The 14,826-nt window shown below is 38.4% G+C and overlaps 1 non-coding gene across 1 annotated transcript; it reads left to right on the top strand.

The window, feature by feature from the left end:
* The first annotated feature begins 10,934 nt into the window (after positions 1 to 10,934).
* TRNAA-AGC (transfer RNA alanine (anticodon AGC)) lies at positions 10,935 to 11,006 on the top strand. The gene has a single exon. It is a non-coding gene; the product is annotated as a tRNA-Ala (tRNA).
* Positions 11,007 to 14,826: the final 3,820 nt, after the last annotated feature.

The raw sequence follows: 14,826 nt of genomic DNA, 5'->3' as shown, positions 1-14,826 counted from the left end.
AAGGCAAGATGTTCAATTGACATATGAGTTGATGAAGGACTTGGAATCCACCAATGATGAAATGACCGAAGAATCGCAAGAGATTAGAAATGGAGAAGATAGAGAGGGACAATTAGATAGAAATTGTGAGAAAGGGAAGAAGGTAACTAAGAATTCACAATCTAGAAAGAAAAAAAGGCAAGAGGTTCCAAGTGAAGAACCAAGATAGAAATGATATAAGTTGAGAACAACTCATTCATCAACTAGTGCTTCTTCAGTACAGAAAATTGATATTTTCATTGGCAAGAATGAAACATCTATTGTAGAGAATGATCCTCAAGGGGAGGTAACTCCAAGTGTACAAGATAGACGAAGAATAAACAAGTCCTTAGAATCCACTCAATAAAGAAGTCAAGAAAGAGGTTCCTCTCAAGGTGTGGAAGTTCTTCCTTATAGTCCACCAAAGGATCAAGAAGAAAATATTTTTCAAGCTATGGGAATGGACAATGGTCAATCAATGGAATTAATTCCACTTGAGGAAGTTTGAGGGGAAAAATTGATTTTTTGGGATGAGGAGCTTAATGAGGGGATGATATTTGCATTGCAAGAAGATCAACAACAAGAAGAGCTAGACGAGGATGAGGAATAGCCATTCCTAAATGGTTGAAGGAGAAAATGAAGATGAATTCTATAATAGAAAGTGATTTAGTAGATGAATTGGAGGAATTTGTAGGATTTGAGAAATACAAATCCACAGAACCCAAAGAAACCTGCATGCAAGAAACCTGTCACAGAGAAAGAGAGAGAACGAAACAAGGTTTTGGCTCTGACAAAGTGAAAAGATTTATTATTAGAGAAAAATGAATCAAGAAGATCAATAATACAAGAGATCAATCCTTATAAAGGAGATCAACACCGAAAGGAAAACCTAACCCTAAGGTGAGAGCATTTAATAATTAAATATTAATTATTAAATGACTAATATATGCATAAAGTGAAATCTTAAGAGGAGAGTAAAGTTAATTAATTACTTTACTCTAACACCCCCCCTTAAGATGAGCTACAATGCAGCTACAAACAATGCAGAAGAAAGCAAAGGAACTACAATGCAATAAAGGGTCCCAACAACAAGGCCTGATCAGGTACCCGAATACAAGAAAATCTCTATAAAGTGGAGTAAAGGAGAAAACCCAGTGGGAAAAAACTCCTCTCCAAAAAGAGATAAAGAATCATGCTGAAAAGAAAACATGAAGGAAGGAAGGCCTCACTGAGACCCCCCAAGGACAACTTCCTTCACCCCAAGCATGGAGCACAACTGAAGATAGTGCAGAGATGCCAAAGGTTTAGTGAAGATGTCTGCAACCTGCTCCTCTGTAGGAATGTACTCCAAGATGAGAGAACCATCCTGAATCAACTGCTTGATGAAGTGCATGTGGATTTCAATGTGCTTTGTCTGCTGATGCTCCACTGGGTTGTGAGAAATGTGAATGGCACTCTGATTGTCACACCAAAGAATAGTGGGACAATCTGGAGGAAACCCAAACTCTGTCATCAACTGTCGAAGCCATAAAACCTCCTGACTGGCTAACACTGCTGCTCGGTACTCAGCCTCTGTAGATGATAATGCAATAGCAGACTGCTTCTTGCAAGACCATGTGATAGGACTAGAACCAAGGCAAAAAACAAAGCCAGAAGTAGACTTCCGATCATTGACATCACCAGCCCAATCGGAGTCAGTGAAGCCAATGATGTGAGGGGATCCTGAAGTGTAGTGAATGCCATAATGAGTGGTGCCTCGAATGTACCTCAAAATACATTTGGCTACTTGCCAATGGCTCTCATGAGGATCATGGGAGAACCAAGAGACAAGGCCAACCACAAAGCAAAGATCAGGATGAGAATGTGTCAGGTACAACAAACTGCCAACCAACTACCTGTATAAAGTGGGGTCTACTAAAGGAGTAGAGCAAGTGGAAGACAAAACAACACCTGACTGAAATGGAGTGGGGGCAAACTTGCAATCAAGCATGCCAAATCGCTGAAGCATATCAAGAGCATACTTATCCTGAAATATGGAAGTCCCATCCGAAGACTGAATAACCTGTAGACCCAGAAAGAAGTGCAAGAGACCAAGATCTGTCATCTCAAACTGCTCCATCAAAGCTCTCTGAACACTCTGAATCATGGAGGATGAGCTACCTGTAAGGATGAGATCATCGACATATAGCACAAGAATCAAAAGATCACCCTCCTGACGTTGAATATACACTGTGTGATCAGAATGACAGCTTGTGAAGTGAGAGGAAAGCAAGAAAGAGTCCATCTTCTCATACCAAGCCCTGGGGGCTTGTTTGAGACCTTACAATGAACGTCGAAGTCTGCAAACCAAAGAAGTGTCCTGCACAAATCCCTGAGACTGCTCCATATAGATCTCCTCATGTAGGTCTTCATGCAAGAAGGCACTCTTCACATCCATTTGAAACACTGTCCATCCCTGTGAAGCTGCAAGTGAAAGTACCAGGCGTATAGAATTCATCTTGGCGACAGGAGCAAAGGTCTCAGAGTAGTCAATACCCTCTACCTGAGAAAACCCCTTCGCAATAAGACGGGCCTTATACTTATCAATAGAACCATCTGCAGCATACTTGGTACGATACACCCACTTGCACCGAACCAACTTTCTTCCCTTAAGAAGAGGACAAAGATCCCAAGTATGATTCTTCATCAAAGAAGAATACTCCTCATCCATGGCCCTATCCCACTCAAGGTGTCCTGTCACCTCTGAAAACTTTTGAGGATCATCTGAAATGGCATGACTCAAAAGACTAGAACCAGATGTCTGAGCACGAGTGCGACGAGTATCTGAAGGATCACCTGCCAAAGAACCAACTGCATCAACTGTATCACGGGCCCACCTTGGCAAAGACAAAGCAACTGGTGGTGGTGGAGATGGTGGATCATCATCTACATCATCCTCAAGAGATAAGTAATCCTTAAGAGATGAAGAGGAAGGAGTAGGAAATGAGGGAGAAGTTGGTGATGGAGAATCCATATGAGGATAGAGCTCATCAAACTAGACATCCCGTCGAAACAGGACCTCTCTGGAATCAGGATCAAACAACTTGTATTCCTTAACATCCTCACAGTAGCCAACAAATATGAGTGGTTGGCTCTTCCTCTCCATGGCTTTCCGCTGAGCATCAGGAATAAATGCCCAAGCCTCACTACCAAAAACTCGGAATGTAGAAACATCAGGCTTGACATGGGTCCAAGCCTCCTCAGGAGTCATATGTCGCAATGCCTTATGAGGCATACGATTCTGAATATAATTGGCACAATTGACTGCCTCAGCCCAAAATGAAGAACTCATAGCTCGAGACTGTATCATACAATTTGCCATCTCTACTAAAGTTCTGTTCTTTCTCTCAGCAACACCATTCTGCTGAGGGGTGTAAGGAACTGTAAACTGATGCTGTAAACCATGCTCAGTGCAAAAATCTCTGAAAGCCTGATTAACATACTCCCCCCCATTATCTGTGCGTATCCTCCTGATAGAAAGTCCAGATTGCTTCTCCACAAATGTCTTAAAAATCCTGAATGAGTCAAAGACATCAGACTTGTACTTAAGAAAGTACACCCATGTACATCTGGAGAAGTCATCAATAAAAGTGAGCACATAACGGGCCCCTGAAAAGGAAGGAGTTGGAAAGGACATAAGATCACTATGTACCAACTCTAGGGCTGCCCTAGCACGTGAGGCTCTACCCTTAGGAAAAGGATCTCGATGATGTTTGCCAAGGACACAACCACGACATACACCATCCGTACAAGAAATCTGTGGAAGCCCAATTACAAGTGCCTGTGTACTCATCTGCTGTAGATATCTGTAATTGACATGGCCAAAACGCTCATGCCAAAGCCTGCTCACTGAATCTGCATGTGCTATAAGAGAGGAACCAACAGTGTCTGAACTCTCAAAGCCATCAAAACTATATAAGTGAGATGTAGAATCCACACTCCCAGTAGCCACAACCAAGTCAGGATCATGAAGATCTCGAATAACCACATCATGAGGTGAGAACTCAACTGTCTTACCAGAGCCAAAGTGGCAAATCTGATAAACGGATAGAAGGTTTGTCGAAATGTCAGGAACCAAAAGTACATCCTGTAGACAACCACCATCTAATGAAACAGTACCGGAACCCTGAACGGAAAGTTGTGCTGAGTCACCAACTGCAATATGTCTAGTGCCTGTAGGGGCAAGAGAAGTGACCAAATCCTCTGTGTGTGTCATATGGTGAGAGGCACCAGAATCTAAAATCCAAGTGGATGCTGAGGACAATGCTCGTGCAGAAAGAGCATGACCTTTCCCTGTGGGCTGTGAAGGAGGCTGAGGTGCACTGATATTATGCTGCTGCATGGCCTCCTCCAAAGCCTCTAAATGTTTCCAACACCTGGAAACGGGATGACCTTCCTTGCCACAAAAACTGCAACGATCACCTAATTTCTTCTTAGTCTTGGAGGAAGACTCACCAGACTTTGAAGATTTGCCCTGTTTAGAATTTGACTGTGGTTTTGAATCAAACTTAGGTGGTGGCTTGGAGGGATTCTCATTAGCCTCTGAATCTTTCTTAGGCTTCAGTTTCTTCTTTTGTTTTCCTTTGGAGGTCTGGGCTACCAATGCTTGGTTCTGTGAACCTGAAAGTGAATCCAACTGCTTAAGCTTAGCTTGCTCATGAGTCAAATGATCACAAAAGACCTCAAAAGAAGGCATGACATGTCGAGCACCCAAGGCATCCATGGTGGAATAGAAGGTCGAAGAGAAGATTTGAAATGGACCCCAAAGCTTGGAGAGGATCAGGAAAATGCACTCTGTATCAGTCTTAGTCTTACCACAACCCTGCAAGATAGATCTTTGCTATTTGAACTTCATCAGAAAGTCCTCAATAGAGGGAAACAAATCAGGTACCAAGGAAGTTAACTCTGCCTCAAGCTGCAAAGCTCTGAACTCGTTCACAGTACCAAAAAGTCCATCAAACTTGGTCCAAATGGCTCGAGGAGTGAGACAACCCTCAAGATGAAACTTGAGACTATCTGAAATGTGTAAAGCCATCAATCCCATAGCTTGATCCATATTGTTCCTGTGCTGCATAACCTCAAAGGGATGTGTCAACTGAGGCTGAACCTCATCCAAATAGGACCATAACCCTCGAGACTGGAGTAGAGTCATCATGCGACCCTTCCAAGTGTGGTAATTATGCGGTGTGAGGGATTCAATAGGTCTGTCAGCCATCCTGTGAACTGTGTCTCAAGTGCTCTGATTTTTTTTAATTATTATTAAGTGGTCTTTCAGAACTAGACAGAAGATGCAGAAGGGGTTTGGTTTTTTTTATTTTGGTGTTTGTAGATTCTAGTTTTCTGATGTAAATAACAAAAAGAAAGAAAAAACACCCCCCCACAATGCAAAAACCAAATCCCCAGTATAAACTGAAAGCTTGAAAATGATAGAAAGCAGTAACTGGTTGAGACAAAATTATGACCACCTAAAGAATTTACTGATGAAATAGACTGCAGATCTAGAAAGAGCACAGAACCACCTTTCCAACGCCTATTTGCTTTCGAAAAATGAAGCAAAAACAAGCAAGTTATGCCCCTCGGAGTGCAAAAAGGCTCATCAGACTTTGACTACGAAAAAATGCAATCAAATGGGAGAAATATGAAAAAATTCTTGCACCATTAGAACGGGCTTAGAGTCAGCTTTCCAACGCCTATTTGTTTTCAAAAAACGGGGATCGAACGCCCGATTTTGTAAAACAACTCCAAAAAGGCCCAGAGGGGCCCTTATAGCCCTCAAGGGCTTTAAAAAAATAGGCCCTAGTCCGCTGGGCGACCAGGGGCTTACATAGGGCTGGTGGTGCGGGGGCGGCGCCGCTGGTGCTGGAAGAGAGCGGGAGGCGCGTGGGCGGCGGGTCCGCTTGGGCGGCGCAACGGTGGCTGCCTGGCCGCGGCCGGGTGTTACCGCCGGCGACGGTGGCCGGGCAGTGGCCACCGGGCTGCACACCGGTGGTGCGGGGTTTGCAACGGCGATGCCCGGTTTGCTAAAAAACTGCGGTGCAAATCAAATATTTTTTTTTGTGTTGTTTTTGCCTCGAATTGCGTGCCCTAGGGCCGTACGGCCTTGGGGCAATTTTTTTTTGCCTTCTGGAACAACTGTGTCCAAATCAGACAAATTTTATATGAAAATAGGGGTTTTTGGGCGCTACAAGCTCAATAGTGAGGTCCGTTTGGGCTCAAAGTGCACCAAAAAAATACCCCCTATTCCAAAATAAAAAACAGAAGACAAACACAGATCTGATGCAACCAAAACCTAGATCTCAAAATCTTTCAAAAGTTTGAACAAGCTGCAGCAGATATGGCTCTGATACCATGTAGGATTTGAGAAATACAAATCCACAGAACCCAAAGAAACCTACATGCAAGAAACTTGTCACAGAGAAAGAGAGAGAACGAAACAAGGGTTTTGGCTCTGACAAAGTGAAAAGATTTATTATCAGAGAAAAATGAATCAAGAAGATCAATAATACAAGAGATCAATCCTTATAAAGGAGATCAACACCGAAAGGAAAACCTAACCCTAAGGTGAGAGCATTTAATAATTAAATATTAATTATTAAATGACTAATATATGCATAAAGTGAAATCTTAAGAGGAGAGTAAAGTATAAGGTGGACAATGAGTATAAGGTGGACAATATGCCAAGTGCACCAATGAATGTGCTTGAAATTATCATATCTAGGTTCATTGAATTTTCCACGAGAGCTTCACTTAGTGAACCTAGGTTATAGCACGTGCATTCATGGCATACTAAAGAATCCCCCTATTTTCAAAAAATGTTGCCCTAAACTCCTTTTTTGTCACCCCCTCCCAACACATAGATTGAATTAAAAGCCCCCCTATTTTTGCCGGATATTTTTTTTCCATAGTTTGAATTAAAACCCCCCCTTTTTAACTGATAAGCAATATATTGTACCCTCATATTTGGGATATTAAACCCCCCAATATGAACGCACGTGATATAATTTTGCCTAGCCAGTGAAGCCCCCATGGAATTTGCAAGCAAGGAAATAGATAAGGGGCACATAATTGTTGAAGATGAGCTATTATGATCCTTGGTGGCATGCAATTTTTTTTTTTTTCTCACTCCTCACATTTTGTGCCAAGGAGGGTGCTCTTTTTTTCATTGGTCATTATATAATAAAGTTAGTGGGTTAGTTAGTAATTGCAACTAACCCTAGTTAGGGTTTTGTTGTTTTAGGCTTGACCATTGATTTCAAATCAATCCTGGCCCTTCATATGTAATAAGAACTCTATATTAGGGTTGCTCATTTCATTTGTAGCAAGAGAATTTTGTGGAATTGTTTTTGAGATACTATTGAAATAAATACAAACTCATTGAAGCTTGGCGAGCTTATGTGTTATTTTGGATGTTAGCATGGTTTCCTATTTCTCAAGTTAATTTTAAGATCATTTTAATGAATTTCTTTAGTTGAATGTATTGTTGATTCATAGTGAAACCTCTCATGTTCATACCATTTGTGATTTGTTGATTGCAGTGCATGGTTAGTTTAAACTTATTATAAAGCTCAACTTTGATTGCTTTGTGCTCATTGTTCATGTTGTTGATATGCAAAAGTGATTTGAAAATAATGATATTCCTTAGACGATTGCATCATCTTCGTGTAGTTGTTATCCTATGGTGAAGCAAAGTATGATTTGGTTTCACTAAGTCAATAGTAATCTCTTGCATTGTTAGGAATAGCTTAGATATCTAAATTCTCATTCTTTTGCATTTTATTTCAAACCCTTTGTTAGGATTAGTTTCAAGAGCATAATTGAAAATCATGTCATTTAAGTCTTATAATTTGCAATTTCTAGGAAGTTCCTTGTGGAAGAATTGATCAAGCTAAAAACAATTGCGTGTCCCTTTGTGATACTAGCGTATCACATCATATTCATTGAGACTATCCATTTACAAAGTCAAGAATTGACTAAAGAAAACTTGGGGTTGGCTTACTTGATCAGATTATTTAGCATATAAGGTTTCCTTGTTCAAGAGAGGATATAATACTTAGTATTTTGTTTAGTGTTCAAAGTGCATAAAAAACACATCAACAAGTAGTATCATCCCCAGTTTCGTCAGTGATTAGTCTAGGATCACAACAAGTACATTTGGGTAGGTATTTAGTCATTCAAATTGTCGAATAAGGCATAGCACAACTTGTTTTTGATTAAGGTAAAAGTAGGTTTTGAAGGGGCCCCGAAACCCTTTACAAGCAGAACTTAAACAGCATAAGCGACGAGAAACAAAAAAGAACAGACCAACCAAAAACCAGCAAAAAACCAAAGAAAACCAGAAAAAGCCCCACAACGCCAGCAGGCCATCCAAAGTCCAGAAGAGAAACTAGTTGATTTTTTCCAGAGCTTTTGCCAGAGTGTTGCTAATTTTGTGCAGCTCTTTGATGCTATCCCCGAGATTAGGGAGATCCTTTGCAGAAGCAGCCACAACTTTCTTGACACTAGCCTTGGTCCTCTTCGTAGTGCCACCCACCGGAGTAGCATCACCGCTACCAGTCTGAATGGTCTCTTCATCCAAGTCAAGTTCCACAACCGGTTTTGGAGAGCAGGTTTGATCAAAGACCTTAGTGATATCCTCCAGGTTTTTAATGACAATAGAAAGGAAACTCGGGATAACGCCCATAAGATTTTTCATCGCTTCCTTCCCATCTTCTAGCTATTTAACCTTATCCTCCATATTCTGCTTCCAGTTAATCTGTTCTCTGTTTTCATCCTCCCTCTTCTCATCCATATTTTTCCCCTTTTTTTCTAGGTTCTTCAGGAGCTCATAGGTCCATCTGTCCTAATCCATTCTCGCCTCAGAGAGTTTCTTGAGGTTATCCAAGATTATCCCTTTACCCACACTTTCCTTATCCTCGCTAACCTTGTCCTTAGTTAGGTCCTTCTCAGTATCTTTGTTCATTTCCCTCTTAGAATTCACATTAGTTTCCTCGTTATCCTTGAAATCCACTTCCTCCATCGGATGACTGTTGTTCTTACCAGAGCAATCACTGAGGATAGAACAAATTGGATAGATTAACTAAAAGGTTGGATGGACTGAATCTTACCAAAAAATGGAGTCCGTATGCTAAGCCCCAAAGTGGTAGCTCAACTATGAAAAGATAGACTAAACCTTGATCAAATAACATTATTTTCATTTGCATCCTTGTAGATTCATGGTAAAGAGAAATGGTGAGCAAACACCTTATTGGAGCATGATTGGTTTAGGTAGGGCAGAAAGATAATGATTAGTTCTATTTTTGTCAATCATAATAAGATGACTAGATTGATTGTATAGAGGAGTGAAATTCAAACTTGTATTAAGGTAGACTACTACATGCCTTAATCGGTACAAAGTATAAAGATTAATGCAATCGATTAATGGTGTACACTTTCCACAATTTATTCATTTCTTGTTCTTTAAATTTGTTAGTCACCAAGTCAATTGTAGCTTGTAATATTATCATCTTTCATTATATTTCTCAAATTATTTGAACCATGCCACCAACAACTTTAGTAGAGAATATTAACTTCAAAACACCCCTTCGCATGCAATTTCAATACTTTGTGGTTTCTTTTATTTGTTTTCATGATTTTTTTCGTTTTTCTAAATGTCTTGAAATTTAAAATTATTTTTACAACCTATAAATTTGGTTAATAATAAGGCACTTATTTCTACCAATTTTTAATTTTTCACTTTACATAAAGGTAATTTTGTACCTAAAAATTTAAAATATCTCACTTCAAGTTGGTCTTGAATATTATTATACTATTAGCTTATTCCATCCCAAGAAGCATTGGCTACAAAATACCACCCTTGTTGAGAAAGGTGCATAACACAATTTTCTATTCATATTTTGGAAAGCAGTTTTGAAATAAGTTAGTTGTCATGTGACTAATTTTTCATGTGGTCAAAATCCAATGTATGGTCATACATTTTCAAGTTTTAACATGCAAGTTCATTTTGTTAACTAGCACAATATGAATAAATTACAAAATCTTCCTATTGAGCTTTGCTTCAACATCAAATTCATACTACAATTACTTAGAGTAATAAAGAGGGTATAAACTTTCTAACATTGGACTACCAAGCAACCAAAAGCCTTAAATGGAAAAAAGTTTAATAATCATGATGATGTTTTCATAGTAATTTTTTTTCCAAAGTTTCTTTCACATACGAATAATAAGCATAATGAATTTTAGTGTACACCCTTTAATGGATGCTATCAATTTGTTAGATTTCATAACATATACAATTATTTTTTAAATGATATTGATGGGTTGCAGTTTCTTCTCTATAAGTAATAAACTATTACCTACCAATGCAGTGCTTCCAAGTGTTCTTTAAACTCATATATGTATTCTTCTCTCATTCTTTACTTGGAAGGGAAAGATTATGACATTGTAAGATTTAGTGATGCTTTGGGTTGAAGCATTTTATTAGGTTATATCTTGAAGGGTATGAATAATTTAAAGACATTGGCGTAAAGAATTTCAAGTGTGATATTCTTAAAGGCTTATGACTTTTCACTTTATTGCAGCAATGGTTAGACATATGGTATACAAAATTGAGATGTTTTGATGTATTTTGTTGGTGTTGGAAATAAGCGACACTCGAACCGACGATGGACTGGTCCAAGAGGGGCCAGTAGCTCAGTGGTAGAGCACTCTAGCAGCATATGGAAGGTCCTAGGTTCGATTCCTAGCTGGTCCATGTCTCAACATGGTATCAGAGCCAGGTCCAGGCTAGGAGCCCCAAACACACGAGAGGTGTGGCTTAAGGGGGGGTGTTGGTGTTGGAAATAAGCCACACTCGGACCGATGATGGACTGGTCCAAGAGGGGCCAGTAGCTCAGTGGTAGAGCACTCCAATAGCATATGGAAGGTCCTAGGTTCGAGTCCTAGCTGGTCCATGTCTCAACATATTTAATAAAATTTGATGTTGTACAATTTTTAATTTCAAATTTCACAAAACTATTAATTGTTGATTATTATTTGAAGCATCGTATTGTTATAATTCAAAATCATTCAAAGCTGATAACTATGAGGTAAATTTTAGTTATTTAAATATTATTGGTAGTTTATGCCTATTGGAGTTGAGGAAAAATCAACTCTACAGTTCCCAAAGATCACCTGCAGTCATATTGATTGTGCAACAAGAATGCAATTCAATAATTAGTTGTTATGCAAATACAAAGAGAGAATCCTTATAAGAGGATACTCGGAACCCTAAAGGAGAAAAACCCTAAAGAATTGTAAGATTCTGAAGTTTAGCTTAAGCATAGAGTATAATAGACTAATAATTAAATAAATAATTATTAGCTTATAAAAGATAACTCTAACACCCCCCCTTAAGATGAACTTAGGGAGTAGCTAAAAAACAACTAAGGACTAAAAAAACATGTAAAAAATGCAGGAAAGAAACAATGGGTCCCGACAACTAGGTCTGATGAGGTATACAAGTACAATAAAATCTCTGTGAAGTGGAGAAAAGGAGAAAACCCCATGGGAAAACAACTCCTCTCCAAGAAGAGATGAAAGCTCAAGTGAAGGACTAAGAAGCCTCCAATAAAGAGTGTTCCAGAAGATAGGAACAAAAAAAAGAGAATGAAGAACACCACTGAAGCATGAAATAGCTGAAAACGCCATCAAAGAGTAACTGTTGATCTAAAATAGAACATGACTAGGTAGAGAAGACTGTAATATGCATGAGTACCCTCAAATGACACTACTCGAATCAGATGGCAAACAAAGGCAAACAAATGAACTTGAAGATATAGATGGCATGAAACACCAAAGCCTGAAGAGCTGATCAATCAAACCAAGGAAGCATTAGAACAAAAGGACAAACCTCCGCATAATGCTGAAAATGGAGAGGGATAGGTACACTGAAAAGAACGACCAACAAGAACTGCATGATGAAGAACCAGAAACGTCGAAGGTGCAGAGAAAGTACATAGGGTTGTGGAAGGAACACTCACTTGACACACATCATGAGGCTAATGTCGTGGAAGGAACACACACATGAAAAAGGTAGATGACACTTTAAAGACAAACATCAACCCCCAATGGCACTTTATAAGTAGTGCATGTACAATAATGCACAAGATGTGCAAGATCCGAAGTATATAATGCATGGTGGCACTTTATCTCAGTGTTTTTGTATAAATAAAATGCTACAATGATCAGAAGAGACAAAAGACTAGAAATAGAAAGAACAACCAAAGAGGAGACATCACACTCAAAGAAAGAGTCCCAGGACGTGAAACATCCAAGATATTCACCAGAGTGTTGAAAAGCAAAAAACTAAATAAAATATACTTGGAGTAGAATCTTGAAAGAAAACTCATATGACTGGAAATTACACAGAATAAGTTTTCCAACGATATAAAGTTTCAAAAAACGGAGTTTAGATGCTCAAGTTATGTCTCCCGGAGTGCAAAAATGAACCTCTGGCTTTGACAACAAAAACACCATAAAAAAAACAAAATAAAAAATTCAAACCTCTAGATCTGGATAGAGCTTTCCGACGATATAAGGTTTTTGAAAAAGCGCCTCTGTATGACCAAGTTACGGCCAAAAGAAAAAAACCCCTCTTTTGGGGCATAAAAAGGGTAATTTATTTATTTATTTTTTTGACGAAAATTTTTCTGATGCATTTGCAGGTAGAACCATACAAATTTTTGTGCCTCGAAAAAATGTGCCAATAAAAAATCATGCCCCAGATGCCCTTGTCAGTGAAAAATAGGCAAATTATTTATCAAAATTCATGGAATCAGTCTTCTGAATCCAACTGTGAGGTCCTTTTGGCACCAAAATGTACCAAAAAATCAGCTACCCCTAGAAATGAAAAAAAAAACTGCACAAACCCCCAAATACATAGATCTGAAGAACAAGGTCCAAAATCTCTCATGAAGAGAACATGGGCATGCAAATTTGGAGCTTTGATACCATATTGGAGTTGAGGAAAAATCAACTCTACAACTCCCAAAGATCACCTGCATGCAAACATGTCACAAAAGGAGAGAAGCAAAAAAGCTATGGAGGCCAGAATTAAGAGATCCAGAAAAGATGAGTCATATTGATTGTGCAACAAGAATGAAATTCAATAATTACAGTTGTTATGAAAATACAAAGAGAGAATCCTTATAAGAGGATACTCGAAACCCTAAAGGAGAAAATCCCTAAAGAATTATAAGATTCCTAAGTTTAGCTTAAGCATAAAGTATAATAGATTAATAATTAAATAAATAATTATTAGCTAATAAAAGATAACTCTAACAATGCCAAAGATTTAAAACTTAACGAATTAAAAATATTCTTATCCATTAGCTCAACAAAACTTTGTGCAGCAAGTAAGTGGGTAAGTTACTCATCTGATATTTTCTTGCATGTTTGTTAGTGCTTGACAAACTTTATGCTAATTTATTTCTAAACTGTGGTTGACTCAAGTTCTTAAGTACTGTTGCACTTTATATGCTTCTTTTTATGCCCATTTCCTTTACATATTATGTTGGAATGAAATGAAAGGACCGATGAAAGGTTTGTACAACCAATTTTATGTCTTTGTTATTTGCTCGCTTGAGAAAGTGTCTTGTTGTACTTTGAAATATGATTATCTAACGTCCATATGTCCTCATTCATATGAGATAATAAATTATTGATTACATATTATATGGATAATAAGAAATATTATTTTTTAGAAGCAATGCTGGCATTTTTCTATTGAAACTTTTGATGAGCTAAACATTATATATGTGATAATCGTTTGTTGAGTTGTAATAATTTTTTTCTATTTATATGAACTTCATATATGTTAGATAAATTGAAATAAATTGGATCCCATGTTTGAATGAAAAAAATGAAAATTAAATTAGAATGTAAGGAAGTGTACATAGTATATCTTTGAAGAAAACATAGCTTTTGACAAGGGATTACAGTTCAGAATGATGGTATTAATAAGTGATGGGAGGGCTTGAAGATTTCTTCCATCTATGAGGCTAGACAACTTAATCTATCCTTGAGGTCATTAAGGATGTCAAATGGAACCTCCAGATGAAGGCTGGGTTAAAATCAACTTCAATGGGATTTCGAAAAATAATTCAGAAAGATTGGTTGTATGATTAAGAGTCGTAATGAGATAATAGAAAGATTATTATAATGACAAGAAAATGACTTGGTCATGCTTCATATAATGAGGTGGAGTTTCAAGAGGCCGTTTTGGGACTCATTTTAGCTAGGAAGTTGGGATACCATAAAATACACCTCGAAGGCGATTCTTAACTCATTGTGAATGCAATTATTTTAAATCAAATAAAAAAATTGCAAACTAGGAGGGTGGTTGTGTCAAATCAAGGAAGTGATGTGTTTGTTGATAGGCTTTATCGTATCTCACATACATTGTGAAGGCAATGATGTAGCAGATGTTATTGCTCATGACACAGTTGATTTGACGGTGGACAACATGGTGGCATTGGAAGAAGACTGGCATGCAATGTGCTACCATAGTGGAAGTGCTCTCACAAACTCCAATGATTAGTTTAGGCAGATGGGACTGCAACTTTAGGAAACATAATGCCTCATTTAAGATTAGTACGTTTCCTAATGCTCTCATGATGTCTGTGAGGCTATTTATCATTGGGTAGTGGGTTGGCACCACCGTGTAACTTGCGGTGGTCACAATGGATTCCTCCATTTGTCTGAAAGCACAAAAATGTTATATGGTGTTTTATG

The sequence above is a fragment of the Cryptomeria japonica genome, chromosome 5 (assembly GCF_030272615.1).
Source record: "Cryptomeria japonica chromosome 5, Sugi_1.0, whole genome shotgun sequence".
Lineage (NCBI taxonomy): Eukaryota > Viridiplantae > Streptophyta > Pinopsida > Cupressales > Cupressaceae > Cryptomeria > Cryptomeria japonica.
Note: the sequence above shows the minus strand (reverse complement) of the source record. Positions and strands in the feature narration are given on the sequence as shown.